At 38.8% G+C, this 14,501-nt stretch overlaps 1 long non-coding RNA gene across 1 annotated transcript in view; it reads left to right on the top strand.

The window, feature by feature from the left end:
• LOC125934402 (uncharacterized) overlaps positions 1-14,012 on the top strand; it is a 43,650-nt gene extending 29,638 nt beyond the window's left edge. Inside the window, exon 3 of the long non-coding RNA XR_007461370.1 lies at positions 10,844-14,012. This is a non-coding gene — a long non-coding RNA (uncharacterized LOC125934402). The remainder of the gene's footprint in view (positions 1-10,843) is intronic.
• Positions 14,013-14,501: the final 489 nt, after the last annotated feature.

The following is a 14,501-nucleotide window of genomic DNA, read 5'->3' on the forward strand; positions in this document are numbered from 1 at the left end:
TTTTTTTTAAGGAGTGTGTTGTTTAATTTTCACTTACTTGTGAATCCCAATTTTTCCCCTGTATTTCTAATTTTATTCCATTGTAGTCAGAGAACATACTTTTAAATTTGTTCAGACTTGTTTTATGGCCCAACATATTTTTTTTAATCCTGGGTAATATACCATGTGCACTTGAGAAGATTATGTAATCCACTGTTATTGGATGAATGTTCTCTATGGATACCTGTTAGATATATTAGCTTATACTGTTGTTCAAGTCTTCTATTTCTCTGTTGATCTTCTATCTAGATGTTCTATTATTCAAAGTGGAGTATCAAAGTCTCCAACTATACATTCAATTGTCTGTTTATCTCTTCAGTTCTTTCAGTTTTTACATTATGTATTTGGCCAATAATCCTCTTTTGTTTTTAATGAACTTACCTGTACTGTAAATTTGTGGTAATGAACAGACTGATGTTATTTTGAGGTTATGTTGTTCTTACTTTTTGATAGTCATCAATCCTTTCTTCAACAAAATGATGAGAATAGTAAGTGGTGACAGTATATTTATATTAAGTGTCCTCAACTTGGCAAAATGAAAGTTGACATCCCTATGCCTGTACTCTTCCTTTTTTTACTTTGTTTTAAAATTTACAGTAGAGTAGCTTTTTTAAAATGTACAGTACTATCAGTTTTAATACATGAACAGATCCCTGAAACCACCATTGTAATCAGAATCAGAACAGTCCTATCACTTTTTTTATGGGTTGAATTATATCCTTCCCTCTGCAACCCCCACAAAGATATGTTGAAGTCCTAACTTCCAGTACTTGTGATTGTGACCTTATTTGGAGTCTTTGGAGATGTAATCAAGTTAAGATGAGGCCATTAGGATGGGCTCAAATCCAATATAACTGGTGTCTTTTAAAAAAGAGGAAAACACCAGGATGAAGAAAGAAGCAGATATTGGAGTCATGTGAAGAAAGAAGCAGATATTGGAGTTATGCTGTCACAAGCCAAGGAATGCAAGGATGGGACTACTAGGAACTGGAAGAGATAAGTAAGGTCCTCTCCTACTGGTTTCAGAAAGGAGCATCACCATGGTAATACCTTGTTTTCAGATTTCTAACTGTGAGAGAACTGTGAGAGAATAAATTTTGGTTGCTGTAAGACAACCAATTTTGTGGTACTGTGTTGTCAGCCCTAGGAAACTACCACATGCCCCCAAACACTCCATTATGGACTTCTTTATGGAGATAACCTCCCCTGATGCCAACCTGGCCACCACTGAAGTGATATCACCAGTAGTTTGTCTTATCACATATGTCATATAAATAGAATCATGTTGTTTATAGCCTTTTGAGATGGGCTTTCAGAGAGCATACCTTTGCGATTTATCTAGGCACTATTGATACATACCGAGTTATATTCCATCGTGTGGATGTACCAGTTTATTCATTCACCTAATTGAAGGGCATTTGGATTGTTTTCAATTTGGGCAATTATGAATACAGCTGCCTAAACTTTTTTTGGAAAACATTAGTTTTCGTTTCTCTAGGGTAAATGCCCAAGAGTGCGATTGCTGGTTCATATGGTAAGAATATTTTTAGATTTATAAGAAACTGCCAAACTGTTTTCTAGATTGACTGTGTCATTTTGTATTCCCACCTGCAATGTATGATGGTTTGACTTGCTCTCCTTTGCATCATTGTCAGCACTTGGAATTATAAGTACTTTTTATTTTAGCCATTCAAATAAATGTGCAATGGTATGTATCATGGTTTTTTCCTAAGTTTATTTATTTTCTTTTGAGAGAGAGGGAGAGAGAGTGCATGTGTAAGTGGGGGAGGGGCAGAGAGAGAGAGAGAGGGGGAGAGAGAGAATCCCAAGCAGGCTCTGTGCTGTCAGTGTGGAACCCAGTGTGGGGCTTGATCTCATGAGCCCAAGATCCTGGTCTCAGTTGAAAATAAGAGTAGGATGCTTAACCAACTGAACCACCCAGGTTCCCCAACATCATGGTTTTAAATTGCTTTCCCCTTAATGGCATATGATGTTGAGTGTCTTTTCATATGCTTATTTTCTATTTGTATATCCTATTTAGTTAAGTATGTGTTCAAGTGTTTTGCCCATTTTTAAGTTGAGTTGTTTTTGTTTTGTATTGGGACTTCTTTATATATTCTGGGCATAAGTCCATTCTTTTTGAGTATGTTATTTGCAAATACTTTCTCCCATTCTGTAGCTTCTCTCTTAATTTCAAACAGTATTTTTATAAAACAAATGCTTTTAATTTTAATGAAGTCCAATTTGTCAACTTAGTCTTTTGTGAATTGTATTTTTGGAGTTAAAACCAAGAATTATTTGTCTAATCCTACCTCATGAAGATTTTCTCCTATGTTTCATTCTGGAAGTTTTATAGTTTTAGGTCTATGATCCCTTTTGATTTACTTTAGTATCAGGGGTAAGGTTTAGGTTGATGTTCTTTTTTTTTTTTTTTTTTTATAATATAAATGTCCAATTGTTCTAATGCCATTTGTTGAAAGAAGTATCCTTTCATCTTTAATCGCCTTTGTGTCTTTTCAAAAATCAGCTTGCCATATTTGTGTGGGCCTATGTCTGAAAATATGCTACCAGAAAGGCCATATATTGTATGATTCTATCTGTGTGTACTCCCTTGCCAGTACCATTCTGTCTTGATTACTGTAACTGTATCATAAGTCTTAATATTGGATCATGTGGTTCTTCCAACTGTATACTTGTTTATCAAAATTATTTTGTCTTTTCCTACTTCCTATGCCCTTCCAATTAAATTTTAGAATCACTTGTTTATATCTACAAAAAAAATCCTGATGGGATTTTGATGGGAATTCTGTTAAATTTATAGGTCAGCTTGGGAGAATTGATATCTTTATTATGTTCAGTTTTACAATCCATGAATATAGTATGCCTCTCCATTTATGTAGGTTTTTAATTTATTTCATCAGCATTTTGTAGTTTTATCTTGAACATATTTTGTTAGTTTATACCTAATTTTTCATGTCAGGGAGGTTTTATAATGATATTTAAAGGAATTTTATTTTGTAATTACTCAATGCCAATATATAAAATGTAACTGTTTTTATTGATTTATTTAATTTATTTTTTTTTTAAGTAATCTTTACATCCAACATGGGGTTCGAACTCACAACCCGGAGATCAAGAGTCACATGCTCACCAACTGAGCCAGCCATGCACCCCAAGATATAACTGATTTTATTGTGTTTACTAGATATTTACATGCAAAATAATGGATTTGGACCCCTATCTCATATCACACACAAAAATTAACTCAAAATGGATCAAAGACCTAAATAGGATAGCTAGAACTTTTCATAGAAGAAAGTATCTTCATGACCTTGGGTTAGTTTTTTTTAGGCATGACACTAAATTCACAAGCAACTAAAGAAAACAAGATATGTTGGACTTTATTTATATCTGATAAGGGCATAATATCTAGAAAAACCAATTGCAGCATCTTTTGTGCTTCAGTGGACACAAATAAGAAAGTGAAATGAAAACCCATAGAATGGGAGAAAATATTTACAAATATGCAATCGAACATATGTCTCCAGAAAAATGAATGCTCATAGTAGCATTATTTATAATCGTCAAAAAGCGAATGGGGAGCCTATTTGGCTCAGTGGTTAAGTGTCTGACTCTTGATTTCGACTCAGGTCATGATCTTGTGGTTTGTGAGTTCCAGCCCCACATTAGGCTCCATGCTGGTAGTGTGGGCCCTTCTTGAAATTCTCTCTCTCTGCCCCTCCTCTGTTCTCTCTCTTTCTCAAAATAAATAAATAAACTTAAAAAAAGTGAAAATAACTCAAATGTCCATCAACTGATGATTACATAAATAAAATGTGGAATATCCATGGGATACAGTGGAATATTATTTAGCCATAAAAGGAAATAAGTACTGATACCTGCTACAACATTGATGAACCTTGAAAACATTGTCAGGAGAAGGAAGGCTGCATATTGTGTGATTCCATTTACATGAAATGTCCAGTTAAGGCAAATCCAGAGAGACATAAAGTAAATTAGTGGTTGTTGGGAGGAGGGAATGAGGAGTGACTCTGTGTAGGTAAATGGTTACTTGTTGGGGTGATTTCTGAAAGTATTCTGAAATTAGTGGTGATGGTTGTACAACTTTTTGAACATATTAAAAGCACTAAATTACATACTTTAGAAGGTGAATTTTATGTTATATGAGTTATATTTAAATAAAAGATTATGCCACTTCAAAAACATGTTTTAAGGTAAAATATATTTGACAAGACAAAGCTGAGTGTGTGCTGCTTGCTGGGATTTTCAGTGTGTTGGGGGCACAGTGTGGCTTTGCAGTCCTCTGCCTCACTTTTGGGCACATGTATTCACATGGAGGCAGCAGGAGAACAGGCTGTGAACCACAGTGATTTTGTTTTTCATTCTTTTTTTTTTTAATTTTCTTTTTTCTTTTTTAAAATTTACATCCAAATTAGTTAGCATATAGTGCAACAATGATTTCAGGAGTAGATTCCTTAATGCCCCTTACCCATTTAGCCAATCCCCCTTCCCACAACCCCTCCAGCAACCCTCAGTTTGTTCTCCATATTGATGAGTCTCTTCTGTTTTGTCCCCCTCCCTGTTTTTATATTATTTTTGTTTCCCTTCCCTTATGTTCATCTGTTTTGTCTCTTAAAGTCCTCATATGAGTGAAGTCTATGATTTTTGTCTTTCTTTGACTGACTAATTTCACTTAGCATAATACCCTCCAGTTCCATCCACGTAGTTGCAAATGGCAAGATTTCATTCTTTTTGATTGCCGAGTAATACTCCATTGTACATATATACCACATCTTCTTTATCCATTCATCCATCGATGGACATTTGGGCTATTTCCATACTTTGGCTATTGTTGATAGTGCTGCTATAAATATGGGGGTGCACGTGTCCCTTCGAAACAGCACACCTGTATCCCATGGATAAATGCCTAGTAGTGCAATTGCTGGGTCGTAGGGTAGTTCTATTTTTAGTTTTTTGAGGAACCTCATAACTGTTTTCCAGAGTGGCTGCACCAGCTTGCATTCCCACACAGTGATTTAAAAAAAAATGTTTCAATAAATAAAATATTTATTTATTTTGAGAGAGAGTGAGTGTGTGTGAGTGGAGGAGGGACAGGGAGAGAAAGGGAGAGAGAGAATCCCAAGCAGACTCCATGCTGTCAGCACAGAGCCCAGTGCAGGGCTCTATCCCACAACTGTGAGATCATGACCTGAGCCAAAACCAAGAGTTGCATACTTAACTGACTGAGCCACCCAGGCGTCCCCCACAGGATTTTGTTGACCATGTGCTCTTTGTGGTGGTACTGGTGGCAAAGGAATTCTGTTTCTGGGCCAGAGCAGTCCAGGTTCAATGGCCTCCTGGAATTCAGTGACTTCCAGCCTGTTCTGCTAAATGCTTAGGATTCTGGAGCTGTTCTGCGTGCATAGCAAGGCATGAGCGTTCCTGGCATACGGTATATGTGCTGCCATGAACCCGTCTGGCCTTGGGGTCCTTGGACAAAATGGCCTGTGTCTTCTTGCTGGACAAGGACTTGTTGGTGAGCTGTCAGGGCTCAACCCAAGCCAGAGAGAAGGGAGATGGAGAAGTGTAGTGTGCTGGTAAGGAGAGAATGGTGGTACAGAAGAGGATGGGATGAAGAAGGGAGCAGGAATGAGGAAAGGGGAGTAGAAGGGGTGAGGAGAGAGAGGGTGTAGGGATGAGGAGAGGGGAGGGGATAGAGACTGGTGGTGAGGAGAAGGATGGGGGCGAATAAGAGGGCGGGACTGAGAAGAGGTAGAGGAGTGTGTGACAAATGCAGTTAGAGTAGGGGTATATTTTCACACTTACTAGGAAACGTATAGCCAGGTCATTGCATTTATTAGTGAAAATTAGCTAAAATTTTTAAGTAAAAAATTTAAAAATTATTGAATGAAGAGGGGCGCCTGGCTGGCTCAGTTATAGAGCATGCAACTCTTGATCTCAGGGTTGTAAGTTCAAGGCCCACGTTGTGTGTGGAGCCTACTTTAAAAAAATTACTGAATAAAGAAAAGTATAGCTGATGGTGGTTAGGGCAAAAATTCTGAAGATGTGTGAATGATTAATGCCTGTGTAAAAGATAGAGTAAGTGGTTTTGGGGTCAGACCTCATTACATATTTTTGCTCTTCCACTTAACAGCTTTGACACTTTGGCTGGTCTCTCTTATCTTCCATTTTCCTATTTATAAAATGGGGTTAAATATATGTCTGGGATTTATTGTAAGGACTAAAGGGTAAATTTGTAGGTGAATGTGCTGGACTCTTGTGATCCATAAATGGTAGTTCCCTTCTACTGACTAGGACCATCTTGAATGAATCTTTGAAGAAGATAGCTCTAGTCCTTTCCCTAGGATAGCAAAGTCCTAGGGGCTTTGGCTGGTCCTGGGGGACCCCCTCTGGTCCTTGGACCTGACCTGCCTATGTCAGAAACATTGAACATTTTAATATACTTTTCTATGCATGTATTTTTTTTAATGTTTGTTTATTTTGAGAGAGAGAGCATGTGAGTAGGGGAGGGACAGAGAGAAAGATGGAGAGAGAGAATCCCAAGCAGGCTCCACACTCTGTGCAGAGACCAACGCAGAGCTTGAACCTATGAACAGTGAACCTATGAACAGTGTGAGATCTGAGCTAAAACCAAGAGTTGGATGCTTAACTAACTGAGCCACCCAGGTGCCCCTATATATGTATTTTTGATGTAGTTAGGATCATATAGTAGATATAATTTTATGTACTGCATTTTTTAAGTTAACAACACACTATAAATATTTTCTACTTTAATCTTAATCATAATCCTGATATTGATAAATAGACAGCTGAAGGAATAATAGCTTGAAGAAAAATCATATATTATTTCGATGAATGAGAGAAATAAAATATCGGTTAAAAAAATGAACTGATCTATTTGCAAGGCAGTGTGATTTAGTGGAAAGAATTAAATTGTTCGGGGCAGATGGAACTTATTTCAGAGTGCTGACTCCACTAGAAAGCATGACTTTAGTTTAGTCGCCTATTTATAGTGAGGTTGAAATTAATGTTTTACCAAACACTAATTAAAGAAGGCCTGAATAAATATGGAAACATATTGCGTTCATGCTGGAAGACTCAATATTGTTAATTCTCCCTAACTTGACCTAAAGAATTAAAGCAATCTCAACATCCCAGAAAGCTTCTGTAGAGTGAATATGCTCCCCACTCCCCCACAATTCATATGTTGAAACCTAATCCTCAGTGTGATAGTATTTGGCAGTGAGGCCTTTGGGAAGTGATTAGGTCATTAGTGTGGAGCTCTCATGAATGGGATTGGTGCCCTTACAAAAGAGACTCCAGAGGGCTCCCTTGCCTCTTCTGCCATGTGAGGATACAGCAAGGATATGGCCATCTGTGAAACTGGAAGCAGCTCTCACCAGACATTGAATCTGTAGGTGTCTTGATTGGACTTCCCAGCCTCCAGAAATGAGAGACATAAATTTGAGTTGTTTATAAGTCACCCAGTCTGTGATGATCTGCTAAAGCAGCCTGGAAGGACTAAGATAGCTTCTTTGTAGGTATAGCTGATTCTAAAATTTATATGGAAAGGAACTTGAAAGCCAAAACAGCTTTGAAAAAAGAACAGAATTGAAGGATTTCACTACCTGTTTTTAAGATACACCATAAGGCAACCAGTGTGATATTGGTGAAAGGAAAGTCACATAGACAAATGAAATATATATGCAATATAAAATCATAAATAGGGTCAACTGATTTTTGACAAAAATAGACCCTCATAAAGAGGATCAATTGATTTTTGATAAAAGTACAATAGCAGTCCAATGGACAAAGGATAGACAGTCTTTAGCAAATGGTGCTGGACCATTCACATGCAAAAAAGTAAGCCTTGACCTACACCTTATGCTGCATACAAAAATTAACTTGAATTGAATGATAGACCTAAGTGTAAGACCTAAAACTATAAAGTTCTTAGAAAGCAACAGGAAAATCTTTTTCCTGTTGAGTTAGGTAACTATCTCTTAGATATGACAACACAAGCTTGATCCATAAAGAAAAGCTGATAGAGGGGTGCCTGGGTGACTCAGTCGGTTAGGCGGCCGACTTTGGCTCGGGTCATGATCTCGCGGTCCGTGAGTTCGAGCCCCGCGTCGGGCTCTGTGCTGACAGCTCAGAGCCTGGAACCTGTTTCAGATTCTGTGTCTCCCTCTCTCTGACCCTCCCCCGTTCATGCTCTGTCTCTCTCTGTCTCAAAAATAAATAAACGTTAAAAAAAAAATTAAAAAAAAAAGAAAAGCTGATAGATTGGACCTCGTGAAAATGGAAAACATTTGCTTTGCAAATAACACTGTTAAGAGAATAGAAACCCAGTCCCATATTGGGAGAAAATATTTGCAAACACACATAAGAAAAATCATTTATATCTAAAATACTTAAAGAACTCTCAAAACTCAATAAAACTTAACCATATCAATTTAAAAAGCAGACAAAAGATTAGAACAGACTTTTCACCATAGAGGATATAAAGATGGCAAATAAGCAACTGAAAGATGCTCAACATCATTAGTAATAATTAAGACTACGACGAAATTGCCAGTAGCCGATCCATCCAGCCTTCCTGATGGCACAGCCTGGATGGTTGGCAGGACAACGCACAGCGACCCTCCAAATGGGAAGCTACTGGTATCCCTCCTGTTACTCATCATGGCCATCCCCATGGTCCAACTGGCACTGATGATTCAAAATAAACCCATAGAAGCAAACTTGGGGATATTTTCTGGGGATGACCCCCAGGACAAAAAAGAAACCTTATATCCAGCCTGTGCCACCCCTGCCTGCCCGTTCTCTACCTAAAGGAAGGATAGCCCCATATATTTCCCAGCCAAGGAGGGGGGCAAATGGGTTCAAAATCCCCACTCTGGCAACAAAGGAATGCATCCATGGATACAAGTTACTCCAACCTCTAGGCCCACTTGGCCCCCAGGAGGCATTCCAGAGCATAACTGGACCTGGTGGGTTAAGGTACAGAATGGTTCATTAGTTCCTAGGTATACATTTGACTCTCTGGGAGCGCATAAGGCGTGGGTTCCCAGGGCCCTCTTGGCTCCCTCCTGGCACCCCAGACCAAAGCAAATACTTTTGTTCCTTGTACTGCAAATGGTTCAAAGGAACAATTAAGAAGTCACGTCCCTGTAAATGTTCCACTTGAGGTGTTGAGAGTTAGATGACCTTTCATGAAAATAGCAAAGCAACTGCTTTATACAGTATAAATAAATGTAGATACATAATGAAAGTAGAATGAAGAAATCAATAAGCAAAAAGGCAGGAGGAAACATTACAAAGAAATAACCATGAGGTTCCTTAATGGGTGATTACACAAAGGAACATTTTTAGAATTAGGTAAAGCCGAGAAACATAGATGACGCACACTACAAGGAAATTGCTGACACATATAATGCCACGCTTGCCACAATACAGCGGCCACTCTAACACACTGCTGTTGTCTGTGTTCATTTGTTATTTTCGCTGATGCCATTCATCCTTTGGGAACCCCTGGACCTGCTGGGGCTGGACCTCGGCACATCAGATGTTGGCAAGGAGGATGGGGAGAAAGGGGAACCCTTTTGCACTATTGGTGGGAATGCAAACTGGTGCAGCCACTCTGAAGAATAGTACAGAGGTTCCTCAAAAAGTTAAAAATAGAGCTACCCTGGGACCCAGCAATGGCACTAATAGGTATTTATCCAAAGGAAACAAAAATGCTGACTCGAAGGGACACACACACCCAATGTTTATAGCAGCGCTATCATCAATAGCCAGATTATGGAAAGAGCCCAGATGTCCATCGACTGATCAATGGATAAAGAAGACGTGGTATATATATCCAATCGAATATGGCAATCAAAAAGAATGAAACCTTGCCATCTGCAACAACGTGGATGCAGCTACTTTGTGTTAATGCTAAATGAAATAAGTCAGAGAAAGACAAATATTATATGATTTTACTCATATATGGAATTTAAGAAACAAAACAGATGAACATAGGGGAAGGGAAGGAAAAATAAAATAAGATAAAAACAGAAAGGGAGACAAACTATAAGAGACTCTTAAATATAAAGAACAAACTGAGGGTTGCTGGGGGGGAAGTGGGTGGGGGCACAGGCTAAATGGGTGATGGGCATTAAGGAGGGCACTTTTGGGATGAGCATTGGTTGTATGTAAGTGATGCATCACTAAATTCTACTCCAGAAGCCGATATTACACTATACGTTAACTAACTTGAATTTAAATTAAAAAAAAAAAAAAAAAGAGAAAAGTGCATGTATGTTTAAAATCTCTTAGAACTATACATGGGAAGAAGCAAATTTCACAATTTTTTAATTTAAAAACTTTGTTATTTTTTAACGATTGATTTTAATTTTGCAGTTAAAATTTTAAAAAGAAAACTGCCTTGCTGAGTTGTCACTGGCATTCAGTAAAATATAATTCATCTGATTCGTAAGAGATGCTCGACAAACATCAGCTGCTAGTCCTGTTTTCCTGGGGAGTAGAGAGTAGGGGTTCAGAGCATAGGCTCTTAAGTTAACTGGCCTACATTCAGATCTTGCTGTGTCATCTACTGGCTTGTGCCCTGTTTGTGCCTAGTGTTCTTTGTAAAATGGAGTAATGATTGTATCTATCCTATAGGGTTGTTAAACAGGTTAAATCACTTACTGTAGGCAAATACTTAATGAATGTACACTCTTATTATTAACATGGTTTCTCTCTATTGATTTCATAGGAGACCAGCTGGGAAGTGGTATGGGTCTCTGAACTTGGCATGCACTGGCACCACAAAAGGTCTCTGCTGGTGTTTGCCTGTGATGACAAAGATGGCAAGTATGACAGCAGTCGGGAAGCTGTAACTGTGAAGCTGTTGGGGGGTCCTAATGACTCCTGATAGGAGGACCTGGTGTAGGGAGAGGAGGCACTGGCAGAGGCCTTCCTTTGTGTATTAGTTTGGCCTTGGATTCCTGGAGTTGGTATGCGTCTTAAATATTTGTAAATTGGCTGCCTGAATATCTTTTGCAGGAGAAGGAAATTGTCAACTTCCTATTTCCCCAGCCTGAGGGAGGCCCCTCATTTGAGAATGGTGGCATAAAATTACCACAGGTCGGTGGGCTGGCTGCAGCATTAGGTTCTGATAGAGGATCTCTTGAAATTCTATGCCAGGGTTTTGAGAGAGTGGTTTTATTAGTGCCTTTGACCTCTTTCCTTAGGAGTGACTTTGTTGGGCTTGCTGCTGCTTGCATATATCAAAATTCAGTGGAGTAGGTAGGGAAGGGGAGGAATAAGTATAGAGTTTTTTAAAATTAAAAAAGATATTCTCAAAAATTTTATATATTATGTTATATAATTTATATATTATAAAATATATGTTTTATAACATATACGTTTTGAGAATTGAGCATTTAATAAAAGTGACCTAGTTCTAAGGTTTTTAAAAGTCATTACAGGGAGATTTTGTGGTTTTGCATTTTTTTTTAAATCTCAGAAATAGGGTTTAAAGATTACTATAATTCTTTCATTAGTGTTGTAACCAAGAACTCCATGAAATGCATGAAGTGTGAAATGAAGTACACGGGCTACAGCAATCTTTAAAAGTTATCAGTTGTTGGGGTGCCTGGGTGGCTCAGTCAGTTAAGCGTCCGACTTCGGCTCAGGTCATGATCTCGCGGTTCGTGAGTTCAAGCCCCGCGTCGGGCTCTGTGCTGACGCTCGGAGCTCAGAGCCTGGAGCCTGTTTCAGATTCTGTGTCTCCCTCTCTCTCTCTGACCCTCCCCCGTTCATGCTCTGTCTCTCTCTGTCTCAAAAATAAATAAACGTTAAAAAAAAAAGAAAAAAAAGAAAAAAATAAAAAGAAAAAAAAAGTTATCAGTTGTTTATGTGTGTGTATGTATACCAGGCCTCATTCTATGAAGGGTTTATGATGGATTATGACAAACACTGAGGAAATTACTAAAATACAAGTATGAAATATAAAATCAGGCTAAGACAAATATAAATTAGAATAGAAAATAAAGACTGGGGCAGGCAGAGAAATTGAAGAGAAATATGCAAAGAGTTAAGGACCTAACTGAATAATTGAATTAAAATTTTAGTTCTGAGTTCCTCTGGCAAAGTGAAGAGGGGATAAGTCAGTTAGCTAACTTTTATTATTAGGAAGAAAAACACAGGGGTGCCTGTGGCTCAGCTGGTTAAGTGCCTGACTCTTGGTTTTGGCTCAGGTCATGATTTTGCAGTTGGTGCGTTCGAGCCCCGCATCAGGCTCCATGTTGACAGTGTGGAGCTTGTTTGGGATTCTTTCTCTCCCTCTCTCTCTGTGCTTCCCTCCCTATCTCTCTCTCAAAAAAAAATAAGTGAACTTAAAAAGAAAAAAAGAGGGGCACCTGTGTGGCTTAGTTGGTTAAGCATTGACTTTGGCTCAGATCATGATCTCATGGCTTGTGAGTTAGAGCTCAGAGCCTGGGGCCCGCTTTGGATTTTGTGTCTCTGTCTTTCTCTGTCACTCCCCTGCTTATGTTCTGTCTCTGTCTCTCTCTCAAAAATAAACAAACATTAAAAAAAATTAAAGAAAAACACATACCAGTTCCTAAGAGAAAGCAAAACTTTTGTTAGCTCTTACCTCCAAAAGAGATGGCTCATGTAGGTTTTTTTAACAAAAGTATTTTGGCATAAAAAAGAAACCAAAACCAAAATATTCATAGAAAAGATTTGAAAAGGAAGATAAGCAAAAAAAAAAGGACAAAAATTGTCCGTAAACATAACCCTGTGAGATAACCACTACATTTTGTTTATTTGTTTTTTTATTAAAAAAAATTTTTTTTAACGTTTATTTATTTTTGAAACAGAGAGAGACAGAGCATGAACAGGGGAGGGTCAGAGAGAGGGAGACACAGAATCTGAAACAGGCTCCCGGCTCTGAGCTGTCAGCACAGAGCCCAATGCGGGGCTCGAATTCGCGGACTGCGAGATCATGACCTGAGCCGAAGTCGGACGCCCAACTGACTGAGCCACCCAGGTGCCCCAACCACTACATTTTGGCATATATCTTTTCAGGACTTTTCCTGTGATCAAATTTGCATGTAAAAATACATATTTGTTTTATCTTCATAAAAATCTTTTGAGGGGTTGACAAAGCAAGTGTGGCAAGATAAGTCATACAGTTGTAAGCAATATATAGCCAAAATGTAAGCAAAAATCCAGTAACTGTTAATAGACCATTTTCATTTATTGGGCATTTCTTATGTGCTTGGTACTGTAATAAGGACCTTAAGTAAGCTGCCACCAAGTTGTCCCAACAGATCTCTTTCAGATTCAGCATTACTCGTATTGTATGGCTTCAGGCAAATTAAGTCACTCAAGGTTACACTATTAAGTGACAGTATTCAGGACTAGGTTTATCTAAAAGTCTGTATTCTTCTATTGTGATAGGTCACTCTGTCTCTGCAAATATTGCCATTCTCATTTTACAGATGGGTAACCCATGGCTCTGGGAAGTTGACTATTGCCCTAGACTAGTGAGCTATGGAGTACTCCTTCTCGGAGTCTCAGAGTACTGACTTTGCTCCTGCCCTGAGAAGAGTCCCTTCCCACCTTTTGTGAAGAGTGTTGTAAACTAGCTTGCTACCACTTTATGTTGGCAGGATGTTGCTGTTCAGATGCCAGGGGAACACTTATTCTGATGGTTTCTGTGAAATGTCAGTGAGAGGAAACTTGGATGTATTGGTTCTTTTTAAAAACTTTTTAAATGTTTATTTATTTTTTTGAGAGAGAGAAAGAGCACAAGTGGGGAAAGGACAGAGAGAGAGGGAGACACAGAATCTGAAGCAGGCTCCAGGCTCTGAGCTGCCAGCACAGAACCTGACGTGGGGCTCAAACCCACGAACTGTGAGATCATGAGCTGAGCTGAAGTAAGACACTTAACCATCTGAGCCACCTAGTTGCCCTGAATGTATTGGTTCTTTTTAAAATTTTTTTTTAACGTTTATTTATTTTTGAGACAGAGACAGAGACAGAGCATGAACGGGGGAGGGGCAGAGAGAGAGGGAGACACAGAATCGGAAGCAGGCTCCAGGCTCTGCGCCATCAGCCCAGAGCCCGACGCGGGGCTCGAACTCACGGACCGCGAGATCGTGACCTGAGCTGAAGTCGGACGCTTAACCGACTGAGCCACCCAGGTGCCCCGAATGTATTGGTTCTTAATTTTGCAGTTATCCACCATTCTAACAGCAAGCTGCTGTTGCTCCATTTCTGCATAAGTCCCCTTGGCATTGTGACCAAATGCAAAAGGTATAACTGAACCAAAGGAGAGTTCATCTTGCTGATGAGTGGCTAGCCAATTAAAAAAAAAAAAAAAAAGCTGACACCAATCTTTTGCCATGAAGAAAGATAGGCTT

The sequence above is a fragment of the Panthera uncia genome, assembly GCF_023721935.1.
Source record: "Panthera uncia isolate 11264 chromosome A1 unlocalized genomic scaffold, Puncia_PCG_1.0 HiC_scaffold_17, whole genome shotgun sequence".
Lineage (NCBI taxonomy): Eukaryota > Metazoa > Chordata > Mammalia > Carnivora > Felidae > Panthera > Panthera uncia.